Below are 12629 nucleotides of genomic sequence, written 5' to 3' on the forward strand. Positions count from 1 at the left end.
GTTCCTGAGTGGGTGGAATTCATGGTGGCGGTACTTGGACAGGCCATGTGGTTGTCATTGGTACTATGCATTAGATCTGTACACTTTTAGCGAGGTCTGTTGAGTCTGGTTGCGGACTGGAGTTGCTGCAAAGGGTGGTGATTTAGTTGCTGAAGAATTGAGTGAGGTTGTTGGAAACAGCTGATGGTGAGTTGAAATCTTTCGCAATGGCGAACATTTATTTGCTTGAATTGATGTGGTCTGCCAAAACAACACGTCTGGTGGCCAGATCATTTGGTGATAGCATCTCAGGGCAGATTTGAATGTGCTCTTGTGTGCATTGTCCTGGCTCATCTACCCTTTGACTCCAATTGTTTGCCGTGGCTTTTCATTAGGCTGAGTTCCTCCATGTACCAACTGGCCTGGGGTCTGGATCTTGTTGTTTTGTTGTGTTTGAGAGGGGGCCCAGGGAGTCGGGCATGAGGGGATGCACTTGTTCAAATTATTGATAGCTTTGTTTCTATGTACAGGTTGGTGGGTTTTGACAATGGTGTTCCAGTCCTTCTCAGTGACACTTTTTACAGTTTCATAGGGCTTATCAGGTGATGGTGCATGAGCGCAGGACCGGGACAGGGATGCTAAACTTGACAAGTGTGTGGTCCGCCAAGGGAACTGGTGTGGACTTGCTGATGAAGTTGGGGAAAATAGGGTCCAGGAGATGTCCAGCAACGTGGGTAGGTCCCTTTACTTGTTGGGTGAGTCCTTAAGACAGCTGGGTTAGAGAAAGCAAAGGCCTCCAGTGCTCTTGTGAGCACTAATAGAGGCCACTCCCACCAATGCAGCATGAGAGCAGTGCCACCAGCCACGGTCCGTGCAGGTAACAGCAGTGGGAGTCGGGAGCCTGCCTGCCTCGAGGAGAGAAGGATAGAGGAGGACGATGCAATTGTAGAAAAGATAAGTGCCTTTTATTTATTTTTTTCATGTAACCCCCGACTCACCACACTCAAGCAGTGGCGGCTCGCTGGGGGAGTAATGCCGGGCGTTGAGGTGGGGTGGGGCCAACCCGGCAATGCAACGCACACACGGTAAATTGTTTGATTTATTTAATTATTTATCTTACTCCTGTCCGTCGTATGTCGGACTCTACTAGCCCCCACCCTGCCCCTTCCCCGCCTCACCACCCGGCAGCACTCGCTCGGCAAGCCGCCACTGCCCTCGAGACATGCCAGCCGCCACTGTCTCTGTAGTGTGTTCGGTGATTGAGCAGGTTTTGGGGAGCATGCATGCGAGTGTGTATTGTTGTGTGTAGTTGCATGACTGTTTAAGTGTCAGAGAGTGGGGTGTTGGGTGCTGTAGGTGCAGTGAGTGTTGGCTATGGGTATGTGCATGAAACTTTACAGGAAGTGCAGGAGAAAGCTCTCTCAGTGTTGCATCAAGACAGCAGCTTGTGGAGGAGGGGCCAGTTTGAAGGCGTAGAGAGTCACAGCAAGGTAGCGATGGGAGCGGGGAGGACCATGGTCCCTGGAGCTGGGCATGGTTCTGGTGCAGACGGGCATAGCCAGGCTTGCCTTTGGTGCACTTTTAGCTCCCCAGTGGCATGACTGCTGCGTGCATCCGCTGGGCGTCCATGCTGTGGCAGCCATTATGTAGGTCCAGGGAGGGGAGAGGATTGATGTCATTTCCTGTGCAAATCGATGATGGAAAATCCAGTGACGTTATTTCCTGTGCAGATGGGTGATTGAAATAACTCCTCTTGCTTGGCTTCTTCTAAAGACAGTTTTTTTGGCAAACAGTGATGTCAATTCCTGTGCAGATAGATGATGGGAAACTAATGATATAATTTGTTGTGCAGATGAATGATAGGAAATTCAGTAACGCCACTTCCTATGCAGATGGATAATGGGAAATCCAGCAATGTCATTTCCTTGCCAGATGGATGATGGAAATGCCAATGACTGCTTGTGGGGCAAGTGGCAGAGATGGAAGTACATATCACCTCTACTCAACCTACTCTGAGTCATGCAATACCTTCATCACCTCCTGCTTCCACCTTTTCAAGAAGCCTTCAGCAACCGCCACCACCCCTTTTATGGTCACAGCCAGCCCTAGAGAAAGGCAAAAATAGTCACCTAGTTCAACATATTTTTCAGGCATTGACTTGATAAGAAAGCTCTCCTACCCAGCTATGGACTTCTTAACACTTCGTCCTTATGAGGAGCACATCTCAGAATGCTCACTTTGACATAAACCAGTTCTTCATTGTAAACTAGGTGGACATCCCAGTCCCGGAGCCAACCTTCCCATTTGAAAAATCAACAGGGAATGACGTGGGAAGAGCACCTTAAAAAGATAGCGGCTGGTGAGAAGGAGAAAAGTTGAACTGATAGAACAATGTGGTGGTGAGGAAGAAGATGTTATGCAGAGCAGCCCTGTGACTGTTGTTTATAGTGTCAGCAACCTCTGCATGGCACAAAGCAAAAAGAAAGGGATACAGTAAACACAAAGTGTCCAAACAACTTACTACTCATTGCCACCAATAGGTATCCTCACAAAGAAACCTGCCACTATCAAATCTTTGGTCAGCAATGAGTCTCCATACCACCACATCCATAAGCTACTTGTCACAAACTACATCTGCATCACTTCACTCTGGATATTCTTTCAGGCTCTTAAACAAAGGCTACCTGCTAGCCTTACCGTTGAGTATGTTTTTTAGGGGTTTCAGGACATGCAACAGTAGCGATATTCTCCATTGAGCAATCATATACAGGTGCCAAAATCTTGGAAAAACTTAACACCAAAGTATTTGGATTATTTCAATACAAGGATCTCACCAATATATATACTGCCACTTTCAATTCCATGGGTCACGGAGGATAATACAGAGACCTACGTTTAGCACATTGCATCAACTTAATCATGCAGAATTTTCTAAAAGAAGAAGAGGCAGTCGTCAACAACATACTGGTCATCTGCTGATGGATTTGCGCTCATTTCAGTCATTCTTTTAAAACCTGAAAGCAGTTGAGGATTATTCAGCACGTTAATAGTATCCCTGTAAAAGCTCTTATACAGTAGGTGCTAATGCATTAGAACTCCACTTGCTACATCTTGCGAGGCCTGCTTGGGCAGTTCACAGTTGTCAATGATTACGAATTACAAAGGAGAGGAGATGCAACTGCCAAAGCCATGATGAGAGCGGTTGCAAATTGTAACTAGCGTCTGTGGTCAACAGGTTAAACCTTCAAATTAAATGCTGCAAAAACAGATTATGTCCTTTGAAGAGTGCATATACGCCATGATGCTGAATCCATGGTACAAAAAACGCTAGCCACCTTTTTCAACAGTGGATGTCTCAATTTACAAGAACTGAATTGACAGGAAAGTGGTTCATCTATAAGATGAACCATAATAGATTCAAAGCCACAGAACTGAAGAGAGTAAGGTTGATTCAAAATCAAGGAGCATGTCGCAACTGCAGCAGCAGCACCCACCAGTGGTAACACCATCATCTACGATTAAGCCTGCAGCACCAACAGCTTCACTTCCAATATTTGCAATGGGTTGATTTATGTATAAAGCAGGAATTAAATCAATTACACAGGCAGAGACAATGCAGAAACAGCAAGTAACAGTAACAATGACACTTGAGATGTTATATGACTTTTTCAATAAACCACTAGAGGCCTACCTGTACAAAGACCCATCGCTCTAAGGAGCAGTACCCAAGACTCAGCAAGCTGGCAATGAAGTATCTGGCATATCCTGTAACCAATGTATGTTTGGAGCATGGGTTTGGTACAGCTATGGCTATTGTCACAGTCAGAAAGACCAGTCTCTCTAATCAAAATGTGAAGAGACTGAAGATAATTAAAAGGAAAAAAAACATTTCATGCCTTAAATCTATAATGCTCCAAAAAACACAAATAAAGATGAGGGATGCATCCCAGATATCAGACGTGAGGTGAGTGATAATCCTCCAGATGACCTATTTGAATTTAAGGATGAACTCTACTTTCCAGATTAAAAATAAATATTAACAATATATAATAACACAGCACAAATGTCTGCTGTGTAAAGCAAAACAAAAACAACCAGGAAAAATGTTGGTGTGCAGAAAATGTGAATAAATGTAAATCGACCAGTGTGCCTGGCACAGTAAACAATCATAGAGGATGCAGCCATTTGGCCTAGTGACTGAGTGGTGACAAAGAAAGAAAACAAATTCAACCTTAGGGTCATCTGTAGACTATGTCAGCAATTAACACCTCCAGACCATTTCCTGAAAAAACAAGAAATCTGCCTTTCTAACCATAAACCTGCTTTCCGATCCTCAGCTGTAAGTTACGATGCAGAAGATTGCATTGCACAGCATATGTATGTTGCTTTCGTAACAAAAACGTAATGCATAGATAGGTACATGGACACCACTTGGAACAGGTAACTCATATCAATGAAGACACACTCGATCCCCTCAAGAAAGCCACTGGGCAACACATCAAGAAAGCAAACTGGTTCACCCCAGCACTCCAAGTATCCAAGCGATCCTGCTGATGACTCAAAAATACATGGAGGAACAGCAAAACCCCAGAAACGCACACCGCCTGCAGAACAGCCACCACAGCACACCACCAACTCATCAAATCCACAAAGAGGAACTTCCTCCAAGACAGACACCTCACCAATGCCCACAACTCCAAATAACTTTTCTCCATCATACAGGAATTTACCAAACCCAGCAGCGCAATTACAGACCTCCCCCCTCCCAAGACCTCTGCAACAGACTCATCACCTTTTTCCACCTCAAGATTAGGATGCTCTACAACATCTTCGACAACCAAGACCTCTGCATCACCTCAGCCCCCACCTCCAGCGTTGACACCCAACAGACCCTACCCACGTGTACCCCCCTCACAACAGAAGACACCTCCAAGATCATGAAGAGCATTCACATTGGAGCACCCTTGAGACCCCTCACCCCACACATCTTCCAAAGATCAGCTACATCCATCGTACCCAAACTCCGCAAGACCATCAACTGCTCCCAAGAATATCAGGCCCATCTCACTAACTTCCATTTGCAGCCAAAGTCATCAAAAAGGCCGTCAACATCCAAGTAGCAAACTTCATTGAAGCCAACAAACGTCCTGAACACCTCCCAATCCGGATTCCGCAGCAACCACAGAACCTAGACCACTCAACTCGCAGACACTGATGTTATCCGAGCCCTCCTCGACCAGGGTCAAACGGCATCCCTCATCCTCCTGGACCTCTCAGCTGCCTTCAACACCGTCTCCCACTGCACACTAGCCACCCGACTCCATGACGCCAGCATCAGAGGAAAGGCCCTAGACTGTATACACTCATTTCGCACAGGCAGAACTCAGCGAGTCAGACTCCCGCCCTACCTCTCAGAACCAACAAAGACCTGATGTGGAGTACCCCAGGGATCCTACTTCAGCCCCACCCTCTTCAACATCTACATGACCCCTCGCAGCCATTGTCAGAAACCACGGACTCAACATAATCTCCTATGCCGACAACACCCAGCTCATCCTCTCCCTCACCAAGGAACCCAATATCACTAGGCACAACTTCCAAGAAGGGATGAAAGCCGTCGCCACCTGGATGAAGGACTGCTGCCTGAAACTCAACTCCAAAAAAACAGAAGTCCTCATCCTGGGCTCCACCCCTTCAGCATGGGATGACACCTGGTGGCCCCCCGCCCTCGGAAACCCCCCATTCCCGACAGACCACGCACTAAACCTCAGCATCATACTAGACTCTTCACTCACTATGAATCACCAGATCAAAGCCGTATGCTCGGCCTGCTTCAACACCCTCCTCATACTCTGGAAAACATTCAGATGGATCCCCTGCAAAATCAGAAAAACGGCCACACACACCCTCATCACTAGCAGACTGGACTACAGCAACGCCCTCTATGCCGGAATCAACAAAACAGCTCCTCAGAAAGCTCCAGACAGTCCAGAACACAGCAGCCAGACTGCTCATAGACATCCCCCTCCTCAACCACATCACCCAACACCTCTGCGACCTCCACTGGCTCCCCATCGAAAGAAGAATAACGTCCAAGCTCCTCACGCACGCATACACGGCCCTCCACAACATCGGACCAACATACATAAACAACTGCCTCTCTTCCACATACCCAAGAGAAACCTCCGATCAGCTGACCTCTCAAGATCAGAATGGTCCTTCACCAACCTTGAAGCCAAGACCTAGAACGGCCTCCCCCTCCATCTCTGGCTAAGCCCTACACTGATCCAGTTCAGGAGACACCTCAAGACCTGGCTCTTCAGCACCCTACGGAACCCCCCACCCCAGCGCCTTCGGACCCTTGCGGGTGACTAGTTGTGCTATACAAACCCCTGATTGATTGATTGATTGATTGATTGATTGATTGATATCAATAAAAGCCAAATGATGTTTCATGGATTGCATATGACAGGCTTAGCTTAGGTAAATTTGGTATTTCAATCTTGCGTGACAAGTGCTTGATTTAGGATGAATGCTGGGATTGTTACTTTATTTAATTTGCACACCAGCACCTCTTGGTTCTTCTAAAGCCTCTCAGTTTACCTAGACTAGATTAAGACTAAAATTCTGTTTATTTTCTTGTTCAATAGATCTGTCTCTTTTTGGAACAAGAGATACAATTGACAAGTTTCAACAACATGAGTAGGAAGGATCAAAGCCTATATACTTCTGTGGAAAAAAGAGGACACGAAGAGGCCTACCTCTGTGGACTGGAAATAGAAACGGGTGAGTAATTTATAATAATGCAGACTAGCGCTTGAGTGGCAAATCCTAAGTGGTTGTCAACTTGTGGTGGACATGTTGATGATGATGGGCACAGCTAGACATTTTTGTATTGTTTGGATGATAAATCATTGAGGGTACTTGCAGCTAGCTGTCTGGAATCAGTGGTACTAGGTGGCTGCTAGTTAATTGTATGCTAGCTTATGCTCCACTCTCTGACTCCTCCTTGAGCACCATGTTTACCTTTACCCTCAAATATTGTTGTTTTCTTTTCTCATTCAAGAGACCTTCTCTTCTGCAAAGAGGAATATCCATGCTCAGGTTCTGCGGTTCACTCTTGCTCCCAAGACAGACAATGCCAGAAGAATGCAGTTGCACCATTTGGATACAGTATCATGTTTCTTAAGTTTTATTATAAATATGTTCTCAACTGTGTGTATCACTGCCATTTTGAACTTCAGCCTTGATAAATACTATAACTAACTTGGAGGTCTATTGACTGCTGAAGAATGACTAGGTTATCTTAAATGTCATCTTCCTTCCATGCTGAATTCTGTGTTTGTCTCTCTAAAATATTGCCTAAATCTAAATAGTAGAAGTACAACACAACAAAATCACATTGCACTAATGCAGCACAATAATGCAGCAGAACCAAAAAAGCAAAACCAGAACACATCACCACCTCCCCAAAAAATGCTAAACAACAAACGTGCACAATTGTTCTTGTCACACATTACCACCCCTAGAAACCTGTCACAAAACGAATTGCATTGCGCGCGCTGCAACGCAAATGGCATTGCAGCGCGCGCAACGTAATTCGTTTTATTTATTTATTTATTCACTTAACTCCAGTCGGCCATATGCCGGAGTTTACTATGCCCCGCCGCACCGCCCCGCAGTACTCCCTCGAGGAGCCGCCACTGGAAACCTGCTTTAATAATACAGTGGTAAAAGCTTTGTGGAGCAAGCACTTTTAACGTACCACTAAGAAAGTGAAATAACGCCAGTCAAAAATGTTTTGTGCTTTGGCTAGGTCTTAAAGCACTTTCAGAGCTCCCACTGTCTGATACCAACATAATATTCCAAGCTCTGCTGGTATCCATAAATGGGTTGAGATTATCCATGAACAAGTAATTTAACCACTCTGTTCTTCGACAATGCCTTCCTGTTCCATATGGGGTCGCAGTTAGAGAGCATATGGGGCACCATCTGTAAAGGGATCGAGAGAATCCGATGGATAGATTTTAATGGAAGAAAATTCATCCATATTCGGCATTTCTCCAAATATAAATGACTGGCCCTCTTTTCAATTAGCATGTAAAAAATAGGGAGTCTAAAGAGGCCAAATAATATAATTCATATATAATGTCTGTTGTTTATCTGAAAGGTAAATTCTGGCTGCTTTGCAATGTCTGTGTTTCTCTGTTTTTGTCTATGTTTGTGCATCATGTTTTAACAGTGCCTTGAGAAAGCAGCCATTCTTTGTGAATGCCTCGACGACATTAATGTGTTTTTTTGCTCTTCAATCCCCTAGAAAGCGTTGATCTGACCTATTATGCTAATCACCCCCAGCTGTGGCGCGCTCCTGCGGTGACACCATGGGGGACTAAGCCAAGGTGCAGCTGTAAATCATGAATCTAATGATAGAGTCAGAGAAGCAGGCCATTAGAAATGTATCTCATTGCACTCACAGAGTCTATTCCTCCTGCTCCTATACTCCTTTTATCTTTTTCACGTTCTGTGTTTGTGGCCATTTTACCGAACAACCTTAGATTTTTTTGTTTAACATTTTATCGAGTAAAGATCAAAACATGTTTGTTGTAAGCATTGCTACAAGAATAATAAATCGCAACATTAAGCTCATCAAACGTTTCATTGTGACAAACAATCCGTGAGAGAAAAATTCAAAAGAAAAACATGACAACCAACACATAAAACAAGCTTAATGTTTCTCCTAAAATGAAAGAGTAAAGGAAAACAAATAAAGTGGAAAGCAAAATAATACAAATAGTTAAATTAAGACAATAAATAGCGGTATGCTAATATTATGATGACTAAAACAGGAGCATTGAAATTAAGAAGTACCCACCAATATGTCTGACACGGAGCAACGATTAACCATTTTGTGCATGTCCCACGGAAAATTGTTTGGCGAAGGTTTGTGTGGGTATAGCTATACTATACTCTACTCTTGACCACTTGTAAAATGGGGCTTGAATGGGCCCGACACAGCCGGTGCTATTACCTTTATGGACGCGAGTTGGCTTTCGTGCCATCCACTACCATTTAAACATATGCCTAGCATGGACGTCATTTAGGGGTCGTCAGCTGCCATCCCCGGCTTGTCCCCGTCCACCCCTTGCACTGCCTTTGTGGCCCCTGACCTCTGAGGGGTGATGGAGCAAGGTCTCAAATAAAAGAGACTTGCTTGGATGCAATCCTCTCAAATAACATATAACACTGTAAACAATCTGTTTGTGATTACTAATATTGCATTATATACATTATACTGAATTTAGGGGAAGCTTGCCTATGTGCATTACTAACCAGTAACCCGAGTGTCATTAAAATGGCCGCTAAAATGCGGGATTCTTACTGCACATGCGTCTACTGCATCTACGTAGTATGACATTTTCTATGCTTGGAGGAAAAACTTTGCAGCTGTGCATTTGCTTCTAAAATGGCTGTTTGAAACTCACATGTTAATGTGCATGCTTTGCGTAAACTAAACCTTATAAATTCTACTAAATTGCTAATGATAAAGATATATATAAGTAAATGGGATTAGAGTAGTGATAAGTGGTATACAGTGAATTCATTTATATTCGTATTCTAATATGTCTTTTTCTGACTTTATTATTAGTTCATATTTGGGCCTCGTGGAACCTTTCAGGACCGTGTTACGCCAAAGTGTAAGCGCACTCAAACCTACCCGGAACTATGATGACACCGTTGATACTCAGCCAAGGTCGCACTGGCAAGAATCTCTTGGGAACTTAACCCTTCGACCCGGACAGAGGAAGAAAAGGATATACAAAATCTATAAATGCGGGTGGGAATAAAGCTTGGGAAACTAAATTAAGGGGTGGGAACATTGAACAATGAACTTAAAGTAAATTATTACATTTAGCATGGTGTGATCACCTCTTCCCCTTGCCTTGCCCAATCAGAAGTAGGGGTTTTCACGATATTGAAACATTTGGGGGTGGTACATGATCATAGAATAGTATAACTGAGGTAGTTTAGATAGATAGATGTCACAGACCCTACGTAGACTGCAGATGCCAGAGACCCTGCTTGAGAGACCGAAATACTGATCGAAGAATCCAATCATCTAGAAGGGATTCGCAGAAGAAATTCGAGGAGGCACACACCAGAAGGGATTGGCGGAAGAAAATCGAGGAGAGTAGTGCCAGAGAGGGGTGCGACGCAGGCGTTGCACTTAGAAGAGGTCACCTTCCCGGTCCTGAATCTGTCCTGATCCTTTATCTCCCGACCTGTTCTGGAGAACTTCAGCTGACTTCTTGGCCAGGGGTTTTGGTCTTCACACCTTAGGTAAATATAATTCTGTGCAGTATGGCCTTGTGCTGCTCTCTATTTTCTCCCTCTTCAGGTACTGTCATCATAATAATTTAAATTGAGACTTATATTGAACCTCACTTGATTTCTTCCTGAAGGAAAACGGTGTATAACAATGTACTTGATCATTGACTCACAAAATTATTTGATTAGAAAAACTTTTAAAACTCTTTGAGTCTGTGGTTATTTGGAAATTAGAACTTTAATGTCATTTCTACTTAATATGATTTAGCAACTAGATTAATTGACCAGAGGAAATTTATTATCAAGGAGATCGAGTTGGTAAGAATTTTTTATTCTTTTAATTTTTTTTAGTCCTCATTAGCCTATTTAATGGAAAGAAAAAACAATGACGTTCTTCCACTTGCACATGTTTGGATGGGCAAGAGGAGACCTGAAATCATGTGCATTTTAAACAGGTTGGAACAAGAGACGGAGATCATAGCTCTATTCGACCCCGGATTTTACCTCCGTCTTCCCTGTTTTCTTTTTATCTGTCTCAACCCTCTCACTTTCGAACCAGGAGACTAGACAAAGATAACCTAACCAAAACCTGATGAGGCTCAGAAGGCTTAATCATAGGACCTCTGAATTTCTCCGGATTAGGGGGATTCGCTCTTGCCTTGGGGCGACCAATCCTGGTTGCCCCCTTTTGCGGGGGCTCTTTAACTTTGTGGGGGAGGCGCTTCCCGCCTCCTGCCGGCGTTTGGCCCGGCCCCTAATGGGTCTGGCTTCACCTTCCCCGGCCAGGGTTTCTATTAAGGCACTTCGAAGAGTGGATAAATCACAATAAATTGATTCCTATTTATCAATTTGGGTCTGAAAAGGGGAGTAACATTGAGGATAATCTAATGGCTGTTATTAATAATCCATCAAACCAAGAAAAACAGCAAACTATGGTACGCCTTCATTGATTTCAAAACAGCATTTGATTTGGTTAGTCAAGGCAAATTACGGGGGGATCTGCAAGCTTGGGCATCCCCAGTAGTCTTCTGAATACTAACATCAGTTCATATGCAAACACCTGGGTAAAAATCAGGAGCAATCCCCAAAGAAAGCAGGGAGACATGGCCATGCCAACAATGGATAGCGCTCGCTCAATCTCTCCAACATTTTCTGAATACTGCCCTACAGTTAAAAACAAGCATTTGCAATGCAATAGGTCTCGCATTTACGAGAGTTTCAGCTATTGGCATTGTAAATGACAATGCCTTCTATTTATGTGTTTTAAAACATAAATAAAAGGCATTGTCATTTACAATGCCAATAATCTTAAACTCTCTCAAATGCGAGACTCATTGTACTGTAAATGCTTGTTCTGTTTGGTTATTGATCCGAGTTTTAATCAGTAATTGAAATGAAAATATCTAAGTGAAAGCGTTTTTTTTTTTTAAATGGGTGAGGAGAAGCAATGGGACAGAGCAATGTGAAGCGGGCAGTAGAGACGTCGCAGGGGTGTGGAGAAGCAATGGGCAAGAGAGGAGAATGCGGGTGAGAAGGAGAAACATTGGGTGAAAAATTAACCTCAAGCAGGCAGGGAGAAGTGCACAGGTGTGAACGCATGGGTGGGAAGTACACAAGGAGAAGTGCTACATCGAGAGGGTGGGGAAAAGCACATGATGACAGAGTCAACACGGAGCACCTCGGAATAGAAGTACACGAGGGGTACAGTTGGAAAAAGCATGCGCCCTCATGGAGTGCTTAACCAAAAAGAACAAGAGGCATGTTAACATCATGTCAGATATTTATTAAAATGTTGTTATTGTTTTTTTTCACAAAAGGAGTTCATAACGTAGAATACTGAAAACACACATCAGTACCTATACATATTAGATTTAAACACATGTAGAATTTGTGCTTAACATAGGTTGCAGCAGTGAGACCCTCTTAGACATTCAGCGGGAGTGACGCACTGGTAATGTACTGAGTCACGGTGGTGCTTGGGTGTGATGCTCAGCAGAGTTTGCAGCACTGAGACTCTCTTGGAGGTGTAATGGGCCGTAGGTCCAGTGAGAGACTTTTTGAAATCCCTGCTCACGATACTGGAACGGTATTGCACTGGTGTTTCTAGACCAGCGGTGCCCCCTGTGTGCTCTGTGCTTCAAGGTGCACAGCACAGGCTCGTCTGACATGCCATCGAGCACATGCAATGAGATGGGGGCCTCTTTGTGCAGATGTGACCCTTTCTGCCCAGGTTTAGCACCATTCAGCAGCACTGCGTGTGCCACCGCCATGCACTGGTGACTTCTCGTGCAAGAAGTCCCTGGCACCATCGTAGGGTTGGCTTT

General features: G+C 44.2%; 1 long non-coding RNA gene across 1 annotated transcript in view; it reads right to left on the reverse strand.

Moving 5' to 3' along the window:
- LOC146860573 (uncharacterized) overlaps positions 1–12629 on the reverse strand; it is a 527912-nt gene that overhangs the window by 164259 nt on the left and 351024 nt on the right. The window lies entirely within an intron of this gene.

This window comes from Triturus cristatus, chromosome 3_1 (assembly GCF_964204655.1).
Source record: "Triturus cristatus chromosome 3_1, aTriCri1.1, whole genome shotgun sequence".
Classification (NCBI taxonomy): domain Eukaryota; kingdom Metazoa; phylum Chordata; class Amphibia; order Caudata; family Salamandridae; genus Triturus; species Triturus cristatus.